Source organism: Peromyscus leucopus, chromosome X (genome assembly GCF_004664715.2).
Source record: "Peromyscus leucopus breed LL Stock chromosome X, UCI_PerLeu_2.1, whole genome shotgun sequence".
Classification (NCBI taxonomy): domain Eukaryota; kingdom Metazoa; phylum Chordata; class Mammalia; order Rodentia; family Cricetidae; genus Peromyscus; species Peromyscus leucopus.
In genome coordinates, this window is record NC_051083.1 from 58,573,910 (window position 1) to 58,596,747 (window position 22,838).

Consider the following 22,838-nt stretch of genomic DNA (forward strand, 5'->3'; position numbering starts at 1 on the left):
GACTAGCACAGAGCTAGTGCTGGATATACTTTGGCTTTTATTAACTCTTTCCTTGCCAGGCATGGTAGTACCCACCTGTAATGCTAGCACTCAGAAGACTGAGGCAGGAGAATTGCTGTGAGTTCAAGGCCACCCTAGGATTCATATAAAGATCCTGTCTTCAAATAACAACGCAAATCTTTTTTATCTGTTTATTTTTATTGCACAGCAACCTTGTTGGCTGGGTGTCCGTTCTGTCCATTCTTTGACACTCTGAGGGTCTAGGTAAGACACTCTCGGGCTGCAAGAGCTGGCAGTCCTTCGGTGGGGAGGCTGTGGGAATAAGCGGCCTCTGTGGTCTTTCTAGCTCCAAGTTCCGGGTTTCAAAGCAGGCTTTGGAGTCCTTTCCTTTCACTGTTCTGGCCTGTGGCAGCAGCAGACCTCGGGAAGTAGGGGAGGGACAGACAGGGAGGGAGGCACCCGCCTTCGCAGGCTAGGAAATAACTGCTGCCGCCCTTCCTCCTCAGTTGCTGCCACAGGGGCCGTGTTCCATACTCACCGAAGCAGAGAGCAGAAAAAGAGACTCCTGGGCTTGAAGGAAGATGACTGGGGCCCACTGTCCTAGTCCAGAATATGTTTGAGGACAGGCTAGAAAGTAGGAAGAGAGGAGACTGGGCGCCTCAGTGACTTATGATCATTTGGAAGAGGCACGGAAAGAATTCTGTGATGTAGAATGGCGGGGTGGAAGGTGGCACAGAGTCAGTTTCTTAGTTCTGAAATAGACTGACTCACTGTGTGACTTTGAGCAAATCCTCACCCCCACATGTAAAACACACTCATTTGATCGTTTAAATATTTTGTCAAGGCCTATTGTGTGCGTCCATTACCCCAGGGAGAAGAAATCAAAATGTCGCCCCCCTCACTCCCTTCCAGTGCCTAAAGAGATAGCACAGATCTCAGCAAACATCCACTCCAACTCTCTGGCTAGCCTACACTCACAAATAGAGTTGACTCCCCTAAGTTAAAGGGCAAGGTGTGGATCTGGGGTATGTGTGTGTGTGACCTACACTACAATGGAAATCTGGAACATGCTTTGTAAATGATAAGAGGTACAAACAATGCTCTGTTTACAGGCTGTGTTGATTACCCCTATTGTGTCGTGGGGTTACTATCCTTATTTTACAAACAAGGAAGCTGAGGTTCCGTATCAGGGCCCAGGTCATGTCATGATTCTCACAGAGCCAGAATGAGAATCTTGGCCCCGTTGACTAGCTATCAAGAGAACTGGAGTGGAAGTGACCAAGTCTGAGTGCTGGCAAACGTCTGTCTTTACTTTCTTGAAAACAGCCAAGGTGGGCCTGCCACCGTCTCTGTACAAGAAAACAAGTTTGCTTGTAGCGTAGCAAATGGCAGCCATTTGCCTTAGAGTGAGGCCTGGAAAAGCTGATCTTTCATTATAGAGCCTAGACTCTGTCCCAGATGCCACGTTCAAAGTTTTTCAGACCTCAGATAGTCCTGCAACATAGAGATAATTGTCTCTGCTAAAGAACGAGCCAGATCATTTCTATTATTAGTCCTTAGTTTTCCATTAGTGACATAAGGGAGTCTATAAGGATTGCCTCCACTCCAGGAGATTCTTGGTCATAGGATTCCAAGATGTCTTTGTTGATATTAATGGCTTCACAGCACACTGAGCAACCCGTGTTAAAGTAGGGTGCGAGTGAGTGGAGGAAGCTGAGTCGGAGAGTTGAACCAAGATGGCGGGAATCACCACATAAGACAGCAGGGAGGAGCCAGGGCGGTGGTAGTGAAACACTCTTTAAATAGGAGATGAGATACAAAAGACCCATCAGGAGAGCTGGTCCAATGGCGATGGGGAGGCTGAGGGGTAGAGTCATGCAAAGAAGGCCCAGCAGCTAGAGAAGGGGGAAGTCCTGAGCAAAGTGGGAGTATGGAACTTTCCAGTCTTCGCCAGGGGGCCAGGGGGCGGGGCAGCCACAGCCATGTTGTCTTGGCAGCCCTTCCCTCTCCACTGGCCACCCTCAAAGGTCTCCACTGGGAGCTCAGCCTGGTGCGCCCCCCGGGCCTCCAGAACTCCTCCTGCACTCTGGCCGGGCTCGGGAGCCACCAGGTGCAGCCAAGGTGCCCACCAATACATGACTGAGGCACAGAGCTGGGGGCCTGCCTTTGGCTCCCGAAGCCTAGGATGTGGATGCTCTAGGGTCTGGAGGGCACCTGGTGGGACTCACCGTGCTGGAAACCTAGTGGGCAGAGGCCAGCAGACCTGGATTGAGAGTCGGTGCCAGATTTCTTCCCCACAGGCTCTGGCAATTCGAGTTCGGCTTAGTTCTGGTTGCACTTTCATTTTCCAGCCTTGGGTCCCTTTGATCTAGAGCGCCAGCCCTTGCTGAGAGTTCCTTTTTCAGACCTTCCACTCTCCATGTCTGTCTCTTCCAATTCCTAACCAGCTCTTGCTTAGTCCCACAGAGGCCCCATCCTCTCCTTTGGACTGTACATCAAGCTTGGTCCCTAGGGACTCTGCTGCCAGCTTCCACTTAACAATCTGGCTCCAGACACGTGGTTGGCATTTGTAAAGAGTATGTCCTTTACCATCTCTTCCTCCGAGACTGTCTCTGGCATCAAGATGTCCACTCTCCTACCTGCCTTCCTGTCCCTCTTTATGACTAATCCTTGATGATGTTTTTCCCTTAGCAGCCCCTTGTCGGTCTGTCTTTTCATCCTTCCGTTCTCTTTTTGGACTCCCTATCTCTGAATCTTAGCATCTAGATAGTAGCTCCCTACATCCTCTGTAATTTCAAATGGTTAGTCTCTCACCTTCTCATCCAGTGTCTCAGGGGCACACCACGGCTCCCGCCACCCTGACATCACCTTTTTACCTGGTATTTGTTGCCCCAAAACTCCATCCCAACCTCTCTTTACCCCAGGAGTATGCTAAGGTGTCTGGCATTTCAAACCTTTAGAAGTTGAACAATCTCTCTGTGAGCATGTAAGATTTCCAGTCACTTCTTCCTATTTTTCCCTAGATGTTCTTCATGTTCCCATCCAAATTATAGGGAGGAAATGGGCAACTGTGTTGGGTTTCTTGTTCTAGATTTATCATGGAATTTAAACTGCCAAATTACAGGGCTCTCTGAGATCCTCAGGCAGACTTTGACAGAATATATGGGGACATTAATGTCCAGAGCCAGCAGGGAAGTCGGTCAGGTCTCACAAAAGAAGCAGGATAAGGTCACAGTTACAGTATCCTGGCCTCTGGTCCAGATGTCTTGGTGCACGGATGGATGGGTGTGTGTGTGTGTGTGTGTGTGTGTGTGTGTGTGTGTGTGTGTGTGTGTGATAGGAACCAATTTCCTGGGGTGATCTGTTGATCTGGAGATATAAAGCCACCTTTGAGTCTTGCTATCCCTCCTTCCATGACCTCTGGGACCTGGCCTCAGGCTACCCTCCTGTTTGGATTAGGCATTCTCTGTGTGAGGGCTGGCCCCTGCCTCCTCACAGTGATATGGCAGATCCAGAAAGGCAAGGTTGATAATAGTGTATAGACAACCTCAGTACTGTCTGAGGGCCAGATCAGGATGTTGATGGTGTGTTGAGGGGGAAGCGTTAGACCTAGACCTGTCTTTGTTTATCTCCCTTCTGCACAGGGGTAGGGAGGGCAGGAGTGGGTGTGGTGTCTCGGTGGACATCCTCTTCTATGTACCTGTGCCAGGTTCACCAAGCACCAAGAACTCTGTCCAGGACAACCTACCTGCTGGTGTGGGGTAGGTGGCAGTCCCTTAGGAAGTGGAAGTATGTGTGTGCCCAATCTACCCACAGCGGCAATCCTCTGGCTCCCTTGAGATGGGCCAGTGAGGCCAGGCCAGGGTGAATCTTGGTGTAGAATGGGGCCTGTCCCACTGCTGTGGCGTGGGGGTTCACTGGGTGGGATCAGGGTCTGGCAGTCTGGCAGGCCTTGCATTTGTTGTGGGGATGGGATCTCATGCGTGTATAAAGAAAGGCTGGCTCTCTGCCTCCAGTGCCTAGCTCGGGTGCCAGGAGGTGGCCACAAGCTGCTTGGCACTGGCAGTTGAGGAAATGAGTTCTTGGTCAGCATGGAGCTCCTACTGCCAGGGTGCCCTAGGGCGGTAGATGAGCACAGCCATATTGGTGCCTTGGGCCATGAGCCTAGAGGGCTCTTTGTCCTCCCAGGATTCAGTTTCCTGTTCTATATCCCAGTTGATAGAACAAGAAAACGAGGCACAGGTGTGCCACACACCTTTCCCATCCCTCCCACAGCTTCCCCTCTAGTCTGTCTTGCTAGGACAGTCCCACCCAGTCCACAACCCATGGCCCGAGCCTCTGTGATACTTTTCTCTCTGAAGCATGACTGTTTCATGTTGTGCAAGCATAAGCAATAGGCCCCTTTCATGAGGCTTGGTGGGGGTCCACAAGCCCAACAAGAAGCAGGTTTTTCTTGTGGGCCTGAATAGGGCTTGCAGGAATGTGTGGAAGGCCCTGTGTGAGGGTCATGGTGCTGGATGTAGCAGGTTGGAGTATAACCCATTTCCCCCTTAAGGATCCATTTCCCATGGTGAGTTCCCGGCAGCCTTTTGCCAGTGGGTGTTCAGAGACTCTATGAAAAAGAGTAGTGTAAGGCCCTGTCTGGTGCCTTCCTCGGGTCCATCTCATTGGATCTGTTGCAGAGTGGGGCCATGAGTCTGCCTGCAACAGCCGGATGAGCGCCCATTTCAGGCAGTGTGTGTGTGTGTGTGTGTGTGTGTGTGTGTGTGTGTGTGTGTGTGTGAGAGAGAGAGAGAGAGAGAGAGAGAGAGAGAGAGAGAGAGAGAGAGAGAGAGGAGGGGGAGTGTGTTCTCATCTCAGCCCTTATTAGGGATCCAGGGGTCTTAGAGGAAGACTCTGGGTGATTGGATCTAGAGGTACTCTCTCCACAGCCTAGAGAAAAAAAAGCCCACTACCCCTGTGGGTCAGGAGAATTTGGCTCCTTGAGTGTTGTTCTGCTGCCTGTGGCCAGCCTTTACAGGATACGCTCACATCCATTGCCTCTGCTTTGCCCACTGGCTAGCACACACTGCTTCTGTTTTACAGGTGAAAATACTGGTAATTGCAATGTCATCGTGACTTGTTCTCGGTGGCATTGCCAGAAAGTGGTACAAGTAGTACCTCTCCTACTTCCTGAGCCAGGATGCTCTCCACCACGGCTCAGTGGCTTTGTCCATACCTAGGATTGAGTTTCCGTGACTATTTAAGCGTTTATGATCCCAAATGCATCTGCTCAGCATCACGGTTCGATTTGGGCTTTGTACACTGAACACCTGACTTCAGAGTTCATTGCACTCCCTCTTCTATGAAAAAGCTCATCTGTGGTAGTGGCAGAGTAAAGGAAGCCTCAGGCTTCAGACCTAAACACACACACACACACACACACACACACACACACACACACACACACACACACATGCACGCCCATGGTTCGGGGTGTTGGATTTTGAGTTTTGCTAGCCACCAGCTTGCTTCAGTCATCACCGTCCCCTGCCTAATGACTGCGCTGGCATCCAGAGTAGCAATGAGGGACCACAGAACACCCAGATAAGAGTGCGTTTTGTGGAAAAAGGGGGAGCCAGGACCTGCACGCTCTGCTTATTTCTGGAGCTGATCCTGTTGCATTCCGGAAAGATTCCTATGAAAAGGCACGATTGCCCCCAACCTTTCCAGGCACCATTACAGACTATCCATCTAGTGCAGGATGGGCTGAGGTGGGGAGAAGAAAGAGGCTGGTACAGGTGAAGGTGCTGTCGAACTAGCTTGTCCCCTGCGAAGAGGCTGGACACGCTTCTTTCTGACGTTCTCAAGATAAAAGAAGGAGGGTTTTTTGTTTTGTTTTTGTTTTTGTTTTAAGACACAAAGAAATGACCCTTGAGCTATTTCAAAGTACCATGACTGCATTTATAAATGGTATCACTGAAGTTTTCTTAAATTATTGTGTTCAGTCATTCATCAAAATTGTTTGTTTTCAAATCAAAGTTAGTGTTTATTAAGAAAAATGTTTTGACGTGCAGGCATTAAGGAAGAGAGAGGCACTTAAAGAAAAAGGACAGGACATACCGAAGACATGGGTGTGGACTTCTCAAGATAGAGTGTGTTGCAACCAAAAAAATGTTTTCATCAAGCATGTCAGGCACTGCGGAACTGGCATTCTATTATTTATAGCATTTGCTAAGTTTTGTACTTTTTCATGCTGTTTTACTTTTTTGGTGTATTTTGTACTTTGACCCTTTGCAGATTCTGGTTTTATTGCTTAAAAACAAAAAACAAAAACAAAAACAAAAACCAAAAAACAAAGCGGGGCTGGAGTGATGGCATGGTTGGTAACAAGCCTGAGCACCAGAGTTCTATTCCAGACCCCATATAAAAACTGCTGTGTATGGTAGTGGGTTTATAATCCCAGCACCGGGGAGGTGGAGACAGGTGGATTCCTGGGGCTTGCTAGGTAGCAGGTCTAGTCTAGCCAGCCAGGCCCAGGCCATGGAAAGACCCGGCCTGAAAATAAAAGCAGTAGGCCACACCTGAAGAATGTCACTGAAGGATTTTTTCTATCTACACACACACGTGCACACTTGTATACACCCACTCACACACACCTACACACACACACACACACACACACACACACACACACACACACTAGTATTTCAGAACCCAAACTATCTTAGTCCAGTTAGAACAATCTACTAAATTACAGGGGATGGCACAAATATAATCCTAGCATTTAGAAAGCTGAAGCAAGAACAATATGACTTTGAGGGCAACCTAGGCTGCAAATAGAGACGGTCTAAAATTTAGTATCTACTAAGTGCTAAATTAGAGTTCTCGTTATTTGTGTGCTTATAATTTCTTCATGGATATCCCTAAGTGTCTTTTAACATTTCTTCACCCGCTAGTGAACATTACCGGGAAACCATTGTACTCAGCTCCACGAGGCAGATGAACTCAGCTCTGACATGGTTTCCTGTCGTTAGGGATTGAAGCATGGTAGGTTTCCCACTTTTAACTCCTTTCTAGCATCGTGTACAAGCAATACACATTTGGCTTCAATTCAGACCCTGAAGCATGCTTACAATATTATATACAGCCCTGCCATCAGAAGGATTCTAGCCTCCTAATAGGATTTTGGCTTGGGGAGTGAGTTCAGGTGGATAGGCTGCAACCACATTTAAGATCTGTGGGGCCATGGGTCACTTGGAAAAAATTGTCACAAGATGCCAGTTGCAGCCCTTCTGTTGAGAAGAGCAGAAAGCACACACTGGGGGAGAGCACACACCGGGGGGTGCCTTGCTTCATTGTGACTCCTTCGGTTCTCATGAGGGCTAGCCAAAAGGAAGGTGGGGAAATTTGTTTGGCCTAGTAGACTGAAGGCAGGGTGCCTGCTTCAGTCATTGCCTAAAATGACCTTGAGCAAACTGCTCTGTTGGATATGCCAGCAATCCAGTGAGATGGATGCAGTTCCTGTAGTCTAATGACCTTAGCTCCATTCCGCTCATTTATCAGGTATGGAGAAAATACCAGTGTGCAAGTATTGGCTTGCCATGGATTTGCTGAGTCGCCCAGAATAAGTCGCCTCTCTTTAGTTTCTGTCATTGTAAACATAGTTGCCGTTCCCTGAGAGCTTGGGTACTCCCAGCCCCGGCTAAATAGGAATCCTCAATTCCACAGTAAAATTAAGGTTGTCAACTTCTGTTGGAAACTTCACAGGCAAGGCAAGGAAGAAACCAATTCTTAAACTGTTTCTTACTGAATTTGAACAAGCTTTCTGGGGGTATTTGGTTCCGGCACCCCTGGAAAGCTCTCTCCTGCCATAATTAACTTTGGTGCCCTAAGTTCCGCATGTGTTTCTATATGGAAGTAAAGTTTGGACTTGCAGGGGGCCGAGGAAGATATTGGGGAGGTTGCAGAATCCTGGTGCCTGCATAAGGTAGGAATGATCACTTCCCGGTCATATTGGGGTTTCTTCCCTTCTCACTGCGTTGTCTCTACTAATTGTGCCTCTCACTGAGGCAGTCTTCTGGACTTACTATAAATTATCCTGGCCACGTCACTTAAAACCTCTCGTGCACATGGCATTTATGTTTGAAGTCTTTCTGCAAGTGCCAGACACATTCACAACTCAATAAATATAAGTCTGTGTGCCTGGCCAACTCGCTCCTTCAAGCTCTGCTCCTTCAAGCTCTGGCTGGGACCCTGGGCTTGTGCCTCCAGGCTCCAGCAGCGTGACCGGAGGGAAAGGCAGGGGCTTGGGGCATTAGAGGAGCTGGCTGGCAGAGCCCCGCCCACCCTATTTGGGCTGCTTTCTGGGGAGACTAGTGGGGGGGGGAGGACTGAGCCCTCATTGGTCTAGGGACCGGTAGGTGGGCGGAGCCCCTTTGCAGTCTCCTCGCAGACGCTCCCTCCCTCCCCACCTGCGCAGCGAGCGGAGACCAGACCGGTTGACAACGGCTAAGCAGCTGCCGCAGCTGCTGTTCTGGCCGGCACCGTTACCCCTGGTTTCACGCGTGTCGTCCTCATCGAGCAGTCCTGTCCGCTCTCGCCTCCCGTCCCTTTGCCTCTGTGTGGACGCAGCTGCCAAGTAAGAGTTGGGGCGACGTCAGGGGGACACTCAGACAGACGGGGGCCATGGGCTCCGGTGGCCCGCCTAGCCTCCTTGGCTCTCTGGCCCGGGCCGGTCTCATGGCAGGCAGTTCGGCTGGGCTGAGGACACGGGAGGCAGGAAGGAAAGTAGCCGCGCTGCGGTTGCTCAGGGGCTGGGGCTCAGAGTTACAGAAACTGGGGACTCTTGAGCGCGCCGGCTGCACTCTCCCATAGGAGCCCCGCAAATGGGCCTGTCTGGCGGCCTGAGGACCCCGGGTCTGACTGGCGCCGTGGCCTTCCTGGGGACTCAGTGGGGGACTTGCCCACTTTGCCCTCCTAATTCGGGGGGCATTTCCAGGAAGGCTTCGGCCACTTGGACTTTCCCATCAGCCCCTGCCTCATTGCCTTTCCCACCTGGACAACGCCTGGAAGTGTGCTGTGTTCGAAGTAGCGGCGTTGAGTAAGTTAATAAATATTATTGAATAAGGCTCATCTTTCTGGGACTTAGTTTGCTATGAAGTCCCACATAAGTTTAGATTAGAAAAGCTCAGATGAAAAGCTATTACATGGAAGTTTGGGGGAGCTCTAACTTGGGTAGTCTAAGATTCTCTCCGTGTCTCTTCCAATACTTACTCAAGTTCAGCACTGAATTACCACGCAGGAAACCGGGGTTCCGCCAGTTCATGTGACCTTAGCGAGTCATGCTTTCGTGAGTGTCAAGTGTTTTCAACAGTACCTCAATTGGCAGCTAGATTTCAGTATCAGAAGGGCCCGATCTCTTCTGCTCTGACATTGACTAACTTAATTCCTGGGCCCAGTCTTCTAACTGGTAAGTAAAGAGATGGTCTCCGAGACACTTGGGGCGACTGGAGCTGGGCAGTTGGTGAGTCTTATGATGATCATGCAGCTAGACTAGCTGGAAAACTAATGTAGGGGAGACAGCTATCAAATTGAATGTGAGGAGGGATGGAACTTTTCTTCCAGACACTGTTTCTCACTCTGGGGACCCCAGAAATTGTACTTAGACATGACGTTCAGCCAAAGTACTAGTGTCCTAGTTTGCTTGGGTCTCACTCAGAGCACCCAGTAATCCTGGGAGGAGAGAGTAATGAATCACCCAGGGCTATTTTCAAACCCTGACTCGGGCTGCGCTACCAGCGCCCACACCCACTCTAAGGGTTGCAGTCCCTGCCTGCGCCATCCGTATCCTTGCTGTCTGGGTTTTCTCTTGCTTTCTCCTTCCTGGATTGAAAGGGGGACATTTATTTTCTGGGGACTGGAGGTGGGCAGTCCAAGGCATAGAGAAGACTTCGGGTGGTGTCTGGGTGAGTGGTGCAGTGGGAAGAGAGGAACGGGATGAATGATGCTTGTTGGGGAGGGGTGGAGGTAAAGTTTTTACCCTAAAGTTGTAGCTACCATTCCACTGGGTATCTGGTGTTGGCCCGTACTTCAGAGCGCTGCTCTTTTCTCCAGGCTCTGGCCTCAGAATTTCTGCTCCTTGAACTTCTCGAGTTAGGGCTGAGAAACATCGTACTGAAAAGAGACTGCTCTCCCTTGCTCGCTTGCTCTCATTCTGCATTGCAAACAGCTCTTTGAAGAATGCGAAGGAGCATCTGCGGGTCCCTCCTGCCTTCCCAAGAGATGGGCCCGGAGATGATATCTGCAGATGTAAAGATGGCAAAGTAGCCGTGTACCTTGTGGGGATGCAGAGGCGGAGGCAATGAGTCTTGGAAAGATGATACCTTAATACTTCCAAAGCTGGAGCACGGGAGAAAAGGAAAGGGCTACCAAGGAGCCCAAACTTGGACCTTCTGTCTTTTTATCTTTTTTAATTTTAATGTACAAAATAATGAGTGCCATTATAATATTTCCATACTTGCATGCTACTATTGCACTTTGCTCATATTCACCCCCTCTACCATCTCTGGCCGTCCATCTATATTGAAATTTAAAAAATCTATTTGGGGGACTGCAGATGGGAATGGGAGCACGGGACCTCTGGAGCCAGGTATAAGGAAGGATAGCAGCGGGGACATGACAGACAGCAGGACAGTCACAAGGGAAGGAGGAGGAGTGTCAGGCCCAGATGCTTTTTGGCCTTTTGTTAGCTAACTTCTGGAGCTCCTTGTTCCAACCATGGATAACATGGGTCCCTCGAAAGGCAAGGTCTTGGGGAAGGATGGAAAAAAGGGTCTTTGGGCGAAAGAAGGAGTTGCTTTATTCTTAAGTAAAAAGGAGAACTTTTTCTTTGAGCTCCCAATTTGGGTAGGATCAGGCTTATGTCCTTGAGCCACTTAGCTGCTCAGGGTGAGGGGGTCAATGATTTCAGGGTTTGGAACAGGAGGCACAGGCTCCCCAATGCCTTAAAGTCTGTGAGGATCTGGAGGTGGGGGTTTGTTTTCTTTTGGTGCTGGGGTGTGGGGTTGGGAGCCTGGGTCTGGTGCATTCTAGGCAATCACTCCAGTCCTGAGATATGCCCTAGCCATTGGTGACTTGTATTTTCCCTCCCACACCACACCCCCAGATGAGATTTTTGAGCACCGTGCTAGTCACGCAGTTGTTGGTATCAAGGGTTTATTGATGCGTTCTTCATTTGTGACTTGGGGGCTTGGCTTGTGTGTGTGTGTGCTTATGTCCATGGGTCCTTGTAGAAGCGTGTCAGTGGATTAGAGGCTCCCAGTGTGGGCCACAGTCACAAGTCTGAAGTGCTGAGTTTGTGTGTTGAGTTTCCTCTGGTGTGGCCCTCCATGTTGAGGGCTTGCTTGCATGCTGAGCAGTTGCTGTTCCTGTTTACCGCAGCCACATGCAGGGATTTGAGAACCCAACGTTAAGTTCCTTAGCAGTCCGAGGTGCCACAGAACACAAAACAAGGACTCGGAGGGCTAGACACACGGAGGTCTAAATCTAGTCTCTTGCTTTCCCAATGCCTCCAACCCTCAGTTTCTATCTGTTTTCCAGTTCACTTGATTAAACGAGGGGATTCATTGCTCAGTGCTTGGTAAACTAACTACAAGCTGCTTTCGAGACGATTAGTCATTAAACTCAGGCTTGGAACTAGTTCTCATGGACGACCCATGGTTATAGCACCTACCTTTGCGAAATCTGCCATCCAGTTTAGGGGTTTAGTGGCCTGAGGTGCTCTTCATTGGGGGCGGGGGGCTAAAGACATTATGAAGAACGTTAAACATATTTTTAAAAGAGAAACAATGGTGTAATTAGATCTCAACTGACCGTTCTCGTAGTTACTTCACTCCATGTCTTGTTCCTTTGAAACAAATCTTAGACATGTTATCAGTTCATCTAAAATATTTAATATATCTTTCTACAAGGTAAGGACTTGAAACAAAATAACTACAGTATCATTATCATACCAAACCTTTAATGTCACCAAAAGTTTGGCTAGTAGTCACATTTCCAATTGTTTTGTCCTAGAGTCCCCGCCAGAGGGGACCTGCTTTTGACTGAGGAGAGGGTGATTGACGGGTGGGTACCATTTGATCTGAACTACAGAAGAAAGGCTAGAGGAGCTCTTCGTTTTTTACAGATGCCACATTGCCAGTAGCAGATGCTAGTTGCCTCTGGGGCTCCTGATCCCAAGGCTGACCTGTAGAAGCTTCCTGGAGAAACTCCAGAAACTCTGTGCCTTTATTCCTCTAGTAGCAAAAGAGAGATTTAATTCCCACTTGCCTCCTGTGCTCAGGGGCCACCCAGGAGTTTGAGGTCAGCAGGCCTGGGAGAATTCCTAGGAGGCTGCTCGCTATCCAGGCCCCTCCCCAGCTCTGGGACCCTGAGGCCAATTTGAAGCAAAACAGGATGCATTCAGGATGAGAGTCTTTCCCAGCTTGTCATCTAATCACCGAGGCCCAGCTTGGAGCTTCCTCTTTCATTTATGATAAAAACCCTTCACTGTCTCTCTTTTCCCTCCTTCCCCATTAAGGGTGTGCTGACTTCCTCCATTTCCGGGCCAGCCCTCCTCCAGCCCCATGTGGGCAGAGTGAGGCCTCTGCCCTCATCTGCTCCACTGCAGACTGTCTTGTCGGGGAGAGAAAGACCCCAGGCATGTCCTACCTGGCTACGGCCTCTTGCTCTTGGTCTGTCCTTGGGAGAGGAGTGGCCCCTTTCCAGCAAGCCTGGGGTCCTGCCACTGCTTGGTTAATGATTGAGCCACATAATAACCACCTTGGAAAGTCACCTCTACAGGATGGCCATTAACTAACTCCTTGTCCACTCCAAGCCTTAAAGGGACCCCATCCTAAACTCCATCTCCTCCCAGAGGGATACTGACAAGTATTCAGTCATAAAAACTCGTGGCGCCGATTAAAATTCTGCCCCTCTGTCCTATGTTTGGACAGAGTAGTTATTCCTATTGTTTGAAGTACATATACTCGTATTAGATGTCATTGCGTTTTGTGTAGGCGTTAGAGTCGGGAAGGGATTGAGGTATTTCCAGGAGCCTAAAAGAACAAGAAATTAACCTGGTAGCACAAGCTTGTAATCCTAGCTACTCAGGAAGTCGTGGCAGAAGGATAATACGTTGAAGGCCTGTCTGGACTACAGAGTAAGTCCAAAAGCCATCTGGACAACCTAGCAAGACCTTGCTTCAAAATGAGAGAGAGAGAGAGAGAGGTAGCTCAGCTCTCATACCTACCTAGCATGTGCGAGGCCCAATGTCCAATCCCAAATGCTGCTGAGATGGGGATTGGGGAGAGGGGTCTGGATCCAGTCAGCTGAGAGAGAGGCTGAGAGCCTCTGGTGGAAGAAAAAGTCTTTCACCAAGAGTCTGTATCTACACAGGCAGTGGGAGGTGGAAAGAGCCAGGCCAGAACCCAGACACAATTTAGAAAGTTCTAGGACACAATAACTTTTCTATAGTTTCAGACGGAACAGAGGAACCAACATTTAATGAACCCTGTATGTCTAATAGAGTCAGGCACTTGACCTCTGTTTCTGTCTCTGAGTGACTTTAGGAAAGCACATGTGTTACCCCTGGGCCTCAATTTCTACATCTGTAAATTGGGTGGGACTCAGGGTTTCCCAGCTCCCTTCCAGCTGTGCAAGCATGTGTTTCCACTTAACACCTTTTGCTTATCCACAGGGTGATAGAGGTCTGGCTACAAATTCTCCCAGGCCCAGCCACTGAATCTCCATGACCTGGGTAAGGCTGGGATGTCTGACTTCACCACTGCCACAGCTGGAGTCTGCTCCCTAGCTCCTCCTCATGTTTGCATCTGTCCTAGGAGGTCTCCCTCTGACCCATTCAGTCACAAGTTAATGAGTGACTTTTCCCTCCGGGGCATATGAGCCCAAGGTGTTCCTGAGATCTCAGGACTGTGGGAATCGGGGAGGGCTTGGCCTGTTGTCCTCACCTTTTTTTTTTCTTCCTCACAATCTCCCCTAGAGGTAGGTATGCAAACAGAGTCCAAGGAAGAAGGGCCTTTAGAGGGCACAAGGCCCGCACCTTCTGAACGTCCTCTCTCCGCCTTGTGCTTGTCTAGTTACTATTCACCTGGCTTCAACCCCCTGGAGCAATGGAAGCTGTTGCTTCCCATCAGTAAGATGACTGCACGTTTTGTCTTCTGTTGAACTAAATGATATCTCTCCGAGGCTTTTAACTCTGAGGCCCGCTTCTGCCCCTTGGAACTACCTAGAGCCTCCTTTTCCCTCGGCCTTCCGCAGTCTGAAGACTGAGCACAGATCTCCCTGTTTTTTTTTTTTTCCAGCCTAAACATCTCAGCTCCTGCAAATATTCTTTTTGGGCCTGGGTCAGCCTCCTCCTTGTTTCCTCTCTATGCTGCTATTGGTAGCCCTTTTAGCAGTGGGGGATGCCCAGTTCTCCTCCGTTTATTTTTACTCTGAACCTCTCAGGATGACCGTTTTAATAACCCCTCTCCAATGAGCCACCAGGCAGATACTAAGGCCCCAGAATCTGGCGCTGAGACACCTTGTACAACCCTTTCCAGGTGCTTTGTTGTTCAGGTCCAGTCTGCGAAAGTGGGGACCCCTCGGAAAGCAAGGCCTTTCTCTTGGTGTCTGTCCCCTTCCTCGACAGTGACAAGGTTGCGGAGAGTAGATATCCAGCTAAATGTGCTGATGAGGATGTAGCCGGGGTGGGGGGCTTCGAACACCGTGCTTTTCTGCCATTTGCCCTTTGCAGGCAGGGAGGAGAGGGGCTACTTTAGGGAGTGCGGAAGCCAGAAATGGGTGTGAGCCCTGCCTACAGTGGGGACTAGAAGAGTGAATCAGGCAGGGAGAAATACCAACTCAGTCATTCCTTCCTGTAGCAAGCGATGACGACAGCAACCAGCCCCGTTTCTTCAGTTTCCCGGACCCTCTCGCTTCATGGGCCCTCTGTGTTCTCAGAACAGCCCGGCAAAGTCGCTGCCCTGATGCCTTCAGTGTGATCTTTGGCAAACCCTTCTGAGGCTCCGGAGGGGGAAAGAACAGTTTCTAATGTAGCACGATTTGGAACTCAGGTCTCGACACACAGCCCGTGGTGTTCTCCTCAAACCACACCCGGCACTCAAGGCAGCTGAGGCTGACTCGGCTGACTCGGCAGCTTCCTCACCACAGAGGAACCTCTGCCTAGGCTGCAACTCTGTTCCTGGGGCAGAAGGAGCAACCTCCAGGGGAGGTGGCCTGGGATTTCCTGTCCTTTATCTGGACCGGCCAAAGACTGGCCTGTCTGAAGTATGTACTTGTAACCCACCATTTTGCTGCAGGCTGAGTTCAAATCAGGCTGGGCAGGGGCAGGGATGTTGTAGGAAGGGCTTGGCTCTAAACAACTGGCGCAATCAGCCTGGACCCCATCAGGACTTTCTCAATGGACAAAAAATAGAGAGGCTGAGGATATGGCTCAGCTGAGAATATACTCGCCTAGCATGCGCGAGGTCCTGTGTACAACTCCCTGCACTACATAAACCAGATGTGGTGATGCATACATACCTGATCCTAGCACTTGGGATGTAGAGCAGGAGGATCAGAGGTTGATGTTACATAGCAAATCTGATGCCAGCTTGCGATATATAGGACCCTGTTAGAAACAAAGAAAGGAAACAAAAGAGTGGGATGTGGGAAAAGGCCCAGAGTAGAGCAGAGCTCTGTATACAAGATGTCCAGAGTAAGAGGGTGTTGGGAAGAACATGAGCTCTGTTTTGATAGTCTTGTTCTGATAGTCTTGTTCAAGGCCTTGGGTGGTTTCACGTCTCTGAGCCTGCATTTGCCAATGATGAGGAAACATGTACCTACCTCCCAAGGTTGTACTCCAAATAACATCTTTGTCTCTAAGTAGTACTTGGTGCCACCCTGTTGCTTTGCTGTTTTTTACTGACCTGGGGTTATGCACGGCTCCAGCATACCACCTCTGTACATTGGGTCTGGACTTCCTGTGACATCAGATTCTATCACATCTAGGAAATCTCTCTTGTAGTTCCTATAGGGCTCCTTCTTTTGACCATCTTTGGTGGCATTTGTGACACTGCAACAGATTGTGGTAATGACAATAATAGCAACAATAGTGGCCTCTCCTAAATCCTTGACACATTTTTACCATACATAGCTCCTGTGACAATTTTGTAAGGCAGTGAGAGCTATTACATATAAAGAAGAAGAGTGAGGAGCAATTAAAGAAAAGACATGTCCAAGGTCAGACAGCCGAGGAGTGATAAAATGAGGACCCAGGTATTCTGACCATACCTCCTGTAACCTTAAAGGCAGACTCTTTCTAGTTGCTTCACCTGGAGGCAAGGGCAACGGTTTGGGCCTCTCCTCTCCCTCCAAGTGCTCATCATATCCAGAAGCAACTCATCTTTTTGGGCAGTCAGTCCCCAGATCGCTCGCCTACTGGCCCTGCTCCCCACCCCCGTCTCTAAGTCTCTAAGGCAGAAGGAAAAACATGAAGTCTTGGGATACTCTAAAATAGAGCCTCGTTGGAGTTGGGAAGGGCCTGCAGGAGGGATTTGGAGGTGGTTCTGGCAACAGCACTAGGTCTGCTTTATTAGCACCTTCTTACACTGAGGGTGGGGAGCAGGGTGCTGGGTGTCATGGGGAAGAAGAGACATTTTAGTGTGCTGTCTTGACAACCGGTTGCATTATTTGGAAGGTGTGGGTGGGTAGGGGCAGGCAAAGACTGGGCGGATTAACACTTGTGAGATCCCTCCAGCTCACATAGCCTATGCTTGTACAGGGATTATGTGGGTGGGGGAGTTGTCCAGAACATCTAGCTTCCCCACCCTCACCAAGTGTACCCATCTCCGACTCTTTGGGGGCTGGAAGCTTCCTTCCTTAGGCTGTACTAGCTGCCAGATCCCCTGCTTTGGAGTTTGTTCCTTGTTATCTTGTCTCCAAAACAAGCTTCAGGGGTGCCTCAAAGGACAGTTTGTCTTAGTCTCTGCTTTCCTGAGTAGGATGGGCCGGACAACATCTCTGGCCAAATACACTGGGAGAGCTCGGCTTTTGTTGTATTTTCAGACCTTGGTGTCTGGCATACGGCCTGATAGTAAGTAAGTGCTCGTGGCCCATTACTTGAATACATCCACACTTCATAGGGAATGGTCTTTGGAGGAGGACTCCAAGAGGGGCTGAAATGGAACCCATCAGCTGGAGAAACAGTGGAAGAAGAAGAAAAAGAAGCCGGAGTACAGTAGAAGACCCCTCCTGACCTTTCACAGTCTCAGCTTTATGCATTGCAGGAGTCGTTCCTTGTTTTGGACAGGGTTGCTGGGACCACCAAATGGAATGTGAGGTGATCTAGTGCCTTTTCCCATGGATGGGAACTACTAAGTGTTCGTCCTGGGCACATGTGGGGTGGGGGTACACAAGTTGGGGCCGGTGAGATCAGTGGAAGACCAGTGGCTAGCCCTGTTTTGAGCATCCCAAATATCCAGGCACATAACCTCCACCACACACAGGACAAATGGGCTGTCATCTCATTCGATCTTTGCAAAAACAAGTGGGTTCTGTGATTACATCCCTATTTTAGAGATAAGGACACTGAGCTACGGGGAGATCACGAAACCTGAGGAATACCGTCTGTGCGGTCCTCGGCCGGAAACACAGTAACTCTTCAGTAACAAAAACTGTCTGTTATTCACTGTTGTGAAGAGTTAAATTTGGTATCATGCCGATTGCCATTAATGAGCACAGTCCATTAACAAGGAGCAAAAGCAGGGCGGAAAGCTGTATCTTCAGGTTGTTAGCCTCGCTCTTCGCACCTTCCCCCACAAGGCTGGTCCCGCGGGTCTCACCCAACTGGTAGGGCACCATTTGGAGTCCTCTTGCCTCTGGTTCTTCCCCGGCCCAAGCACACTCCCCTTGTCGGTCGGTCATACCCTAGCCGTGGGCACACCACAGCCCTCCTCTCTCTGACTGGCTGCGGGGCTGAAGGGAGGAGGAGTTGTGTCTGCTTGCTTCTTGAAGAGGCCACTTCTCTCAGGCCCATATCCTTTCTGTCAGAGACAATTTTTTTTTTCTGGATCCCAGGGTGGGGCCAGGCTACTTTAAGGCATTTCCTGCCCAGGAGTTTATATTTGGCCTTCAGAAAAAGGAAAGGGAAATAGGCACGGGGAGTAGGATGAAGAGGTGGCGGCACCGGGTCAAAAGAGGAGAGGGAAGTAGGAGGTAATGAGTGCACAAGGCGACTCAGGTGACCGTCATTGCCCACACTTAAGCTGAGTGGAAAGAGCTAATAGCTCCCCGCCCCCCCCCGCCCCCCCCAGGGAGAATGCCTCCACCCTTAGGCAGCAGTTCATTTTCTGTTCTCCTCCCTGGATGTTCCTGATTCTTTGCTTTCTGCCCTGGGGCGTGTCGTTCTGCCCAGCAGAGCTGCCTAAAGGCCAGCAGCTGTGAGCTTCAGGTAGATGCTCAGTTCTGTAGCACACTGTGGGGGATAACAGAAGCTCGAGCCAGAAGCGAGGACACTGGGAAGTCGGGAAGCAGAGCTTCCTGTCTGGGCGTTGCCAGAACATTCAGTATCCCTTATCACACTGCACCGGGAGCACCCAGACAAATAGAACCCAGTGAAACGGAGCTACCGGTCAAATGGGGAAAAACAGCTTCACCTGCTCCTGAAGGCTGAGCGTCGGGGAGGCTTCACGGGCTGGAATGCTCGCTCTAGGCTGAACCTTGGGTGTCTGTTTAGAGTAGGCCAGTTTCTGCCCCAGGTTTTGGACAATGAGCAGCCGATTAGGCTGCAGAATAGGAGAGTGACGGGGTTAGGGCTGGAGTCTTTGGGAGGAGAAGCCAGTGGGCTAACCTGTGGACAGGAGTGAGTGGAAACTAGAAACCAAGAGAGAGGGCTGAATTGCTCTAGGCGTGCGATTCCGGAACATAGTTGTGTATGGGAAACCTGACCGTTTAGTGGGAGAAGGTGTTAGGAGCTGATGACTCAATCAATATGTAGGAGGAAACAGGAGGACAAGGTGTTGGGTGGCTTCTGAAGCAAGAATGTCAGCAGAGCTCTGCCCTCCCATTCCCTTTTGGAGTACCTAACGCCAAATGCATCTTCCTCCACAATCCAGGACAGCTCGTCGGCTGAACCACCCATTGCCATTTACAGCTCTGACTCGAGAGGTTGGGGAATAGCAACCAGAAGATGAGAAACTGGGTTCAGAGAGAGGTAGTGGCTTCCCTGAGATTGCACACAAATTGGCGGGGTGGGGGTGGGGGTGGGGGTGGGGGAGCTAAAACTATAAGGTGGTTTGCCTGACCTTCAGCCCGAAGGTTTGGGCCCATACTGCAGTGGAGAGCAGTTACTGCTGCTCCAGCTTCTGCCTTAGACTAGTTTGCTTGGCATCTCTTGCCTCTAGGCTGGAGACTGGAATGGGTGGAATAGCACATAGCTTATTAAAACAAATGTCTTTCCTTGTCGGCGGTGACCTTGTCAGAGCACCTGGGACTAAGTTGGGGACAGGAGCCCTTGGGGGCAAGAAAGCGACTAGAGCAACTGTAGCAGAGCAGGTGGCGGCTTTGACCTTCACTGTCGCAGGGAAACCCTGGGTTGGGTAGGAATGTCAGCTGTCTACTTTGGCCCCACTCTGTCCGTTGCTAGCCGAGGAGACCACAGGCCTGGCTGCCTCTGGACCCAGCTTCTCAAACAGCTCCGGTGAGCCAGGATTTACTTAACCTCACAGCTCATGTGAGTCTTTTTATTTACAACTAGTTACAGGACTCAAACCACTACTTTGGGGAGCCTTGTGTAACTTCCATATATACAGAACTCCATCCCAGAGCTGCCACCTCTCTGGCTGACCCATAAAGTCAAGGGATCTCCATTGGCAGTGGTGAGGTGCACCACCACTTAGTGCACCACCAGAATGGCTCCCAAATTAGTACGGCTGCCTGAGGGTATCTTGGTAAGACGGAAACTGACGCTTCAGACATCCCTTTCCCTCTCATCGAGTTGGAATGATCAAAAATGTCTCCAGACATTGTCGAAACGGGAAGGGAATTTGTCTCTGGATGGGAGTCCTTTTAGTAGGGACTCCAAGTGTTACCCTGTGAGCAGGTACAGACATGAAGTATCAGAGGAGAGGCACATTAGAGGGTCTGCACATGCGCACCTAGCTAGCCAAAAACTTCAGTGGCTTGAGAGCTTGCTACCACCCTGTCCCATACAACCCTCCTAAGCTGTTTGCTTCGTAGGCCCTTCATTTGTGAGGGGAAGACTCCAGAAGGCTTGCTCACATGGGCCGAGGAGCTTGGCCTCCAGCTGCAGTTCGGCAGAGACTCAGGCTGGCATCTGAACAGGTGCAGCAGGGCCCCCAGTTCTGCCCTACGACCTAGCAAGCAGAAGGCCAGCCAGTGTCGAGTACTGCCAAAGTAGGGCGGCTGAAACCCAGTGGCCCTTGCCATGGTGCCCCTCCAGAGAGGTTTGGAATGTGGGATGGGAGCTATTTTTGTCCTGTCTCCCTTCCTCCCTGTGCCTCCTTCCCCTGCCAGCGCTGAGTTGGAGTGGCAATTCCAGCTAAGCACAGCAATAGCAGAAAGTGGTGGGTCTTCCAGTCGGCAGAAAATTACTTACCCTCTTCCACCTCCTGGGCGAGAAGGGACGTGTCAGTGGCCCCAGAATACCTGACAGTTCAGTGAAGACCCCTTTCTCTCTATCCCAAAGAGGTAGGAAACCCAGCTAGTGACCTGTCACCTGTCTTGGCTACACACCTCTAAGAATTACATTCCCATACTAGGCTCAAAGGCTAGGTGGGTAAATGTGTCCATACGGAGGACACGGAAGGGGCAATTAGAGCCAGTGCCAAAGGATGGTAGCTCCTGAGCTACAAAGTCCCCTCTCAAGGCCATTCTGTCTTGAAAAGGCTCCTCTCCAGGGGTGGAGAGTGAAAACAGGAAATGGACCTTGGATCAGCCAAGAGAAATGAACTGAGAGATTTTTAGGCAGGGCTTTGCATCCCCTAGCTGCAGTACAGGCTCTGAAGTGGTGTGTAGCTCCACTACCTGCCTCTCTCCCCTAGCTCAACCCAGGGCTTCACAGAGCCTACCCTGGGAACTTACGTTGTCCCATAGACAGTGGTATCCCAGTACACTTGGCATACTCGCTTTTCCTCCTGTTCCCACTAAAAGTGGAAGAGACCAGTATTGATACCAGACCCTGTTTGTCAGGCATCCGACCTATGACAAGGGTCATGGGGGAGATACCTTTCCAAACAGGAAGCTAGTATGTAAGGTAAAGGAGACCGCCATGTCTGCTGAAAGACAGGAATAGTCAGCTAACGGTTTGATTAAGTGACCTTCACAAACACCCGCAGACTTCTTCTCCTCTCCCCACCATAGGCACTCATATTAGTGTTAGTCACACTCTCTTGCCTGTACCCTCGAGGCCGGGAGCAAACTTCTGCCAGTGGCTCAAAGAAGCTTGATTCTGGCCTCTGGAGAGCATCTTTCCAGGGCTCTCTATGTATGTGTGGCTGTTTCGCTAGTCAAGGCTGGGAGGGCAGGAGTTCTTTATCTCTCCTGCACTTCCGAAGCATCTCCAGAACAGAACTCACAGAAGCAAAGAGACAAGTGAAATCCAACTTCATCCCAAGAGATTCTAATTTAATCAGTCAAGGCACTGGCATATTTCAAGTCTGCCCAGGCGCTAATGGGCACTAGAGCAGAAGGTGACGGAGACATGAGATGGTATACCCAAGGGCAGTAACTCCTAAGAGACAGTTTCATGTCAGGCCTTGTGACATCTGTTCGTTCCCTGCCTCGGGCCCATTGCCTTACCTGCTGGCCAGGCCTGAGATGGACTTTTTTGGTTGAGAAAGAGAAGGATGAGCCTGGAGCCGGGGCGGCTCTTTCACAGACCACTGAGTATCTAGACAGAAGGACCTTAATTTAAGGCAGATAAACATGTGAAGAGGGGTAGCCATCCCTAGACTAAGTGAGGTTCATGCCGTTGGCTGAGTGAGACCTTCTGGCCTCCTGCAACGTGGTTTCCTGGTGCCTTGTCTAGTCCTTCTAACTCCCTTTTCTCATCTGGCTGTAACTAAAACAGCATCTCCATGTGCCTTAAAGTCTTAGGAGGTTACAAAGTTCAGATAGCCTTAAGCAAACTCTCCCTCTCTAATGATAACACTATTTGTCACATTTAAAACCAGCGAAGGAAGACTGTGGGTGTATGGCTCAGCTGCGGAGAGGGCTTGCCTAGCCTGGGCAAATGAGGTCCTGGGTTCTCTCTCTAGCACAGAAACAAACAGGAAGAGGAGGGGAGGAAAGAGAGGAAGAGAAGGAGGAGGAGGAGGAGGACCACCAAAGGTCTGATCACACCCGTGTGGTAACCAAGGAAGTTGACAAGGAGACTCTTTTTTTCCTTTTATTGAAAATAGAATCTTTTCTCATACAATATATCCTGATTATAGTTTCCCCTCCCTCTACTCCTCCCAGTCCCTCCCCCCTCCCCTCCCCTCTGGATCCACTCCCTTTCTGTCATTAGAAAAGAACAGGCTTCTAAGAGATAACGAGCAAACATGACAAAATAACATATAATAAGATGAAGCAAAGACTATCATTGAAGTTGGACCCGGCAACCCGGCTGGAGGAAAAGAGGCAGAGACCCTCTCATTTTCACAGTCGGGGGTCCCGTGAACTGCTAAGCTAATCGCTATAATGTATATGCAGAGGACCTGGTGCAGACCTGTGGAGGCCCTGTGCTTGCTAATTCAGTCTCTGTGAGCTCATATGTACCTTGCTTAGTTGATTCAGAGGGCCGTGTTCTAGCAGGA

The 22,838-nt window shown here is 50.1% G+C and overlaps 1 protein-coding gene and 1 long non-coding RNA gene across 8 annotated transcripts in view; one reads left to right on the forward strand and one right to left on the reverse strand.

Annotated features, from left to right (window-relative positions):
• The window catches only part of Stard8 (StAR related lipid transfer domain containing 8), a 78,966-nt gene that overhangs the window by 35,993 nt on the left and 20,135 nt on the right, over positions 1-22,838 (forward strand). The window contains exon 1 of one of the 7 annotated variants that reach the window (XM_028883895.2): positions 8,441-8,620. The exons of 1 other annotated variant lie outside the window; for it this stretch is intronic. The gene's annotated coding sequence lies outside the window, so the exon portion shown is untranslated. Of the gene's footprint in view, positions 1-8,440; positions 8,621-8,919; positions 9,083-9,265; positions 9,452-22,838 lie in introns of those variants that run through there. 5 more of the 7 variants (XM_028883899.1, XM_028883898.2, XM_028883896.2 and 2 more) reach the window with 5 other exon arrangements.
• Positions 11,180-12,757, reverse strand: LOC119086714. The gene is made up of 3 exons (XR_005090056.1): positions 12,691-12,757; positions 11,714-11,781; positions 11,180-11,408 (listed from the first exon to the last, which is right to left on the reverse strand). It is a non-coding gene; the product is annotated as an uncharacterized LOC119086714 (long non-coding RNA).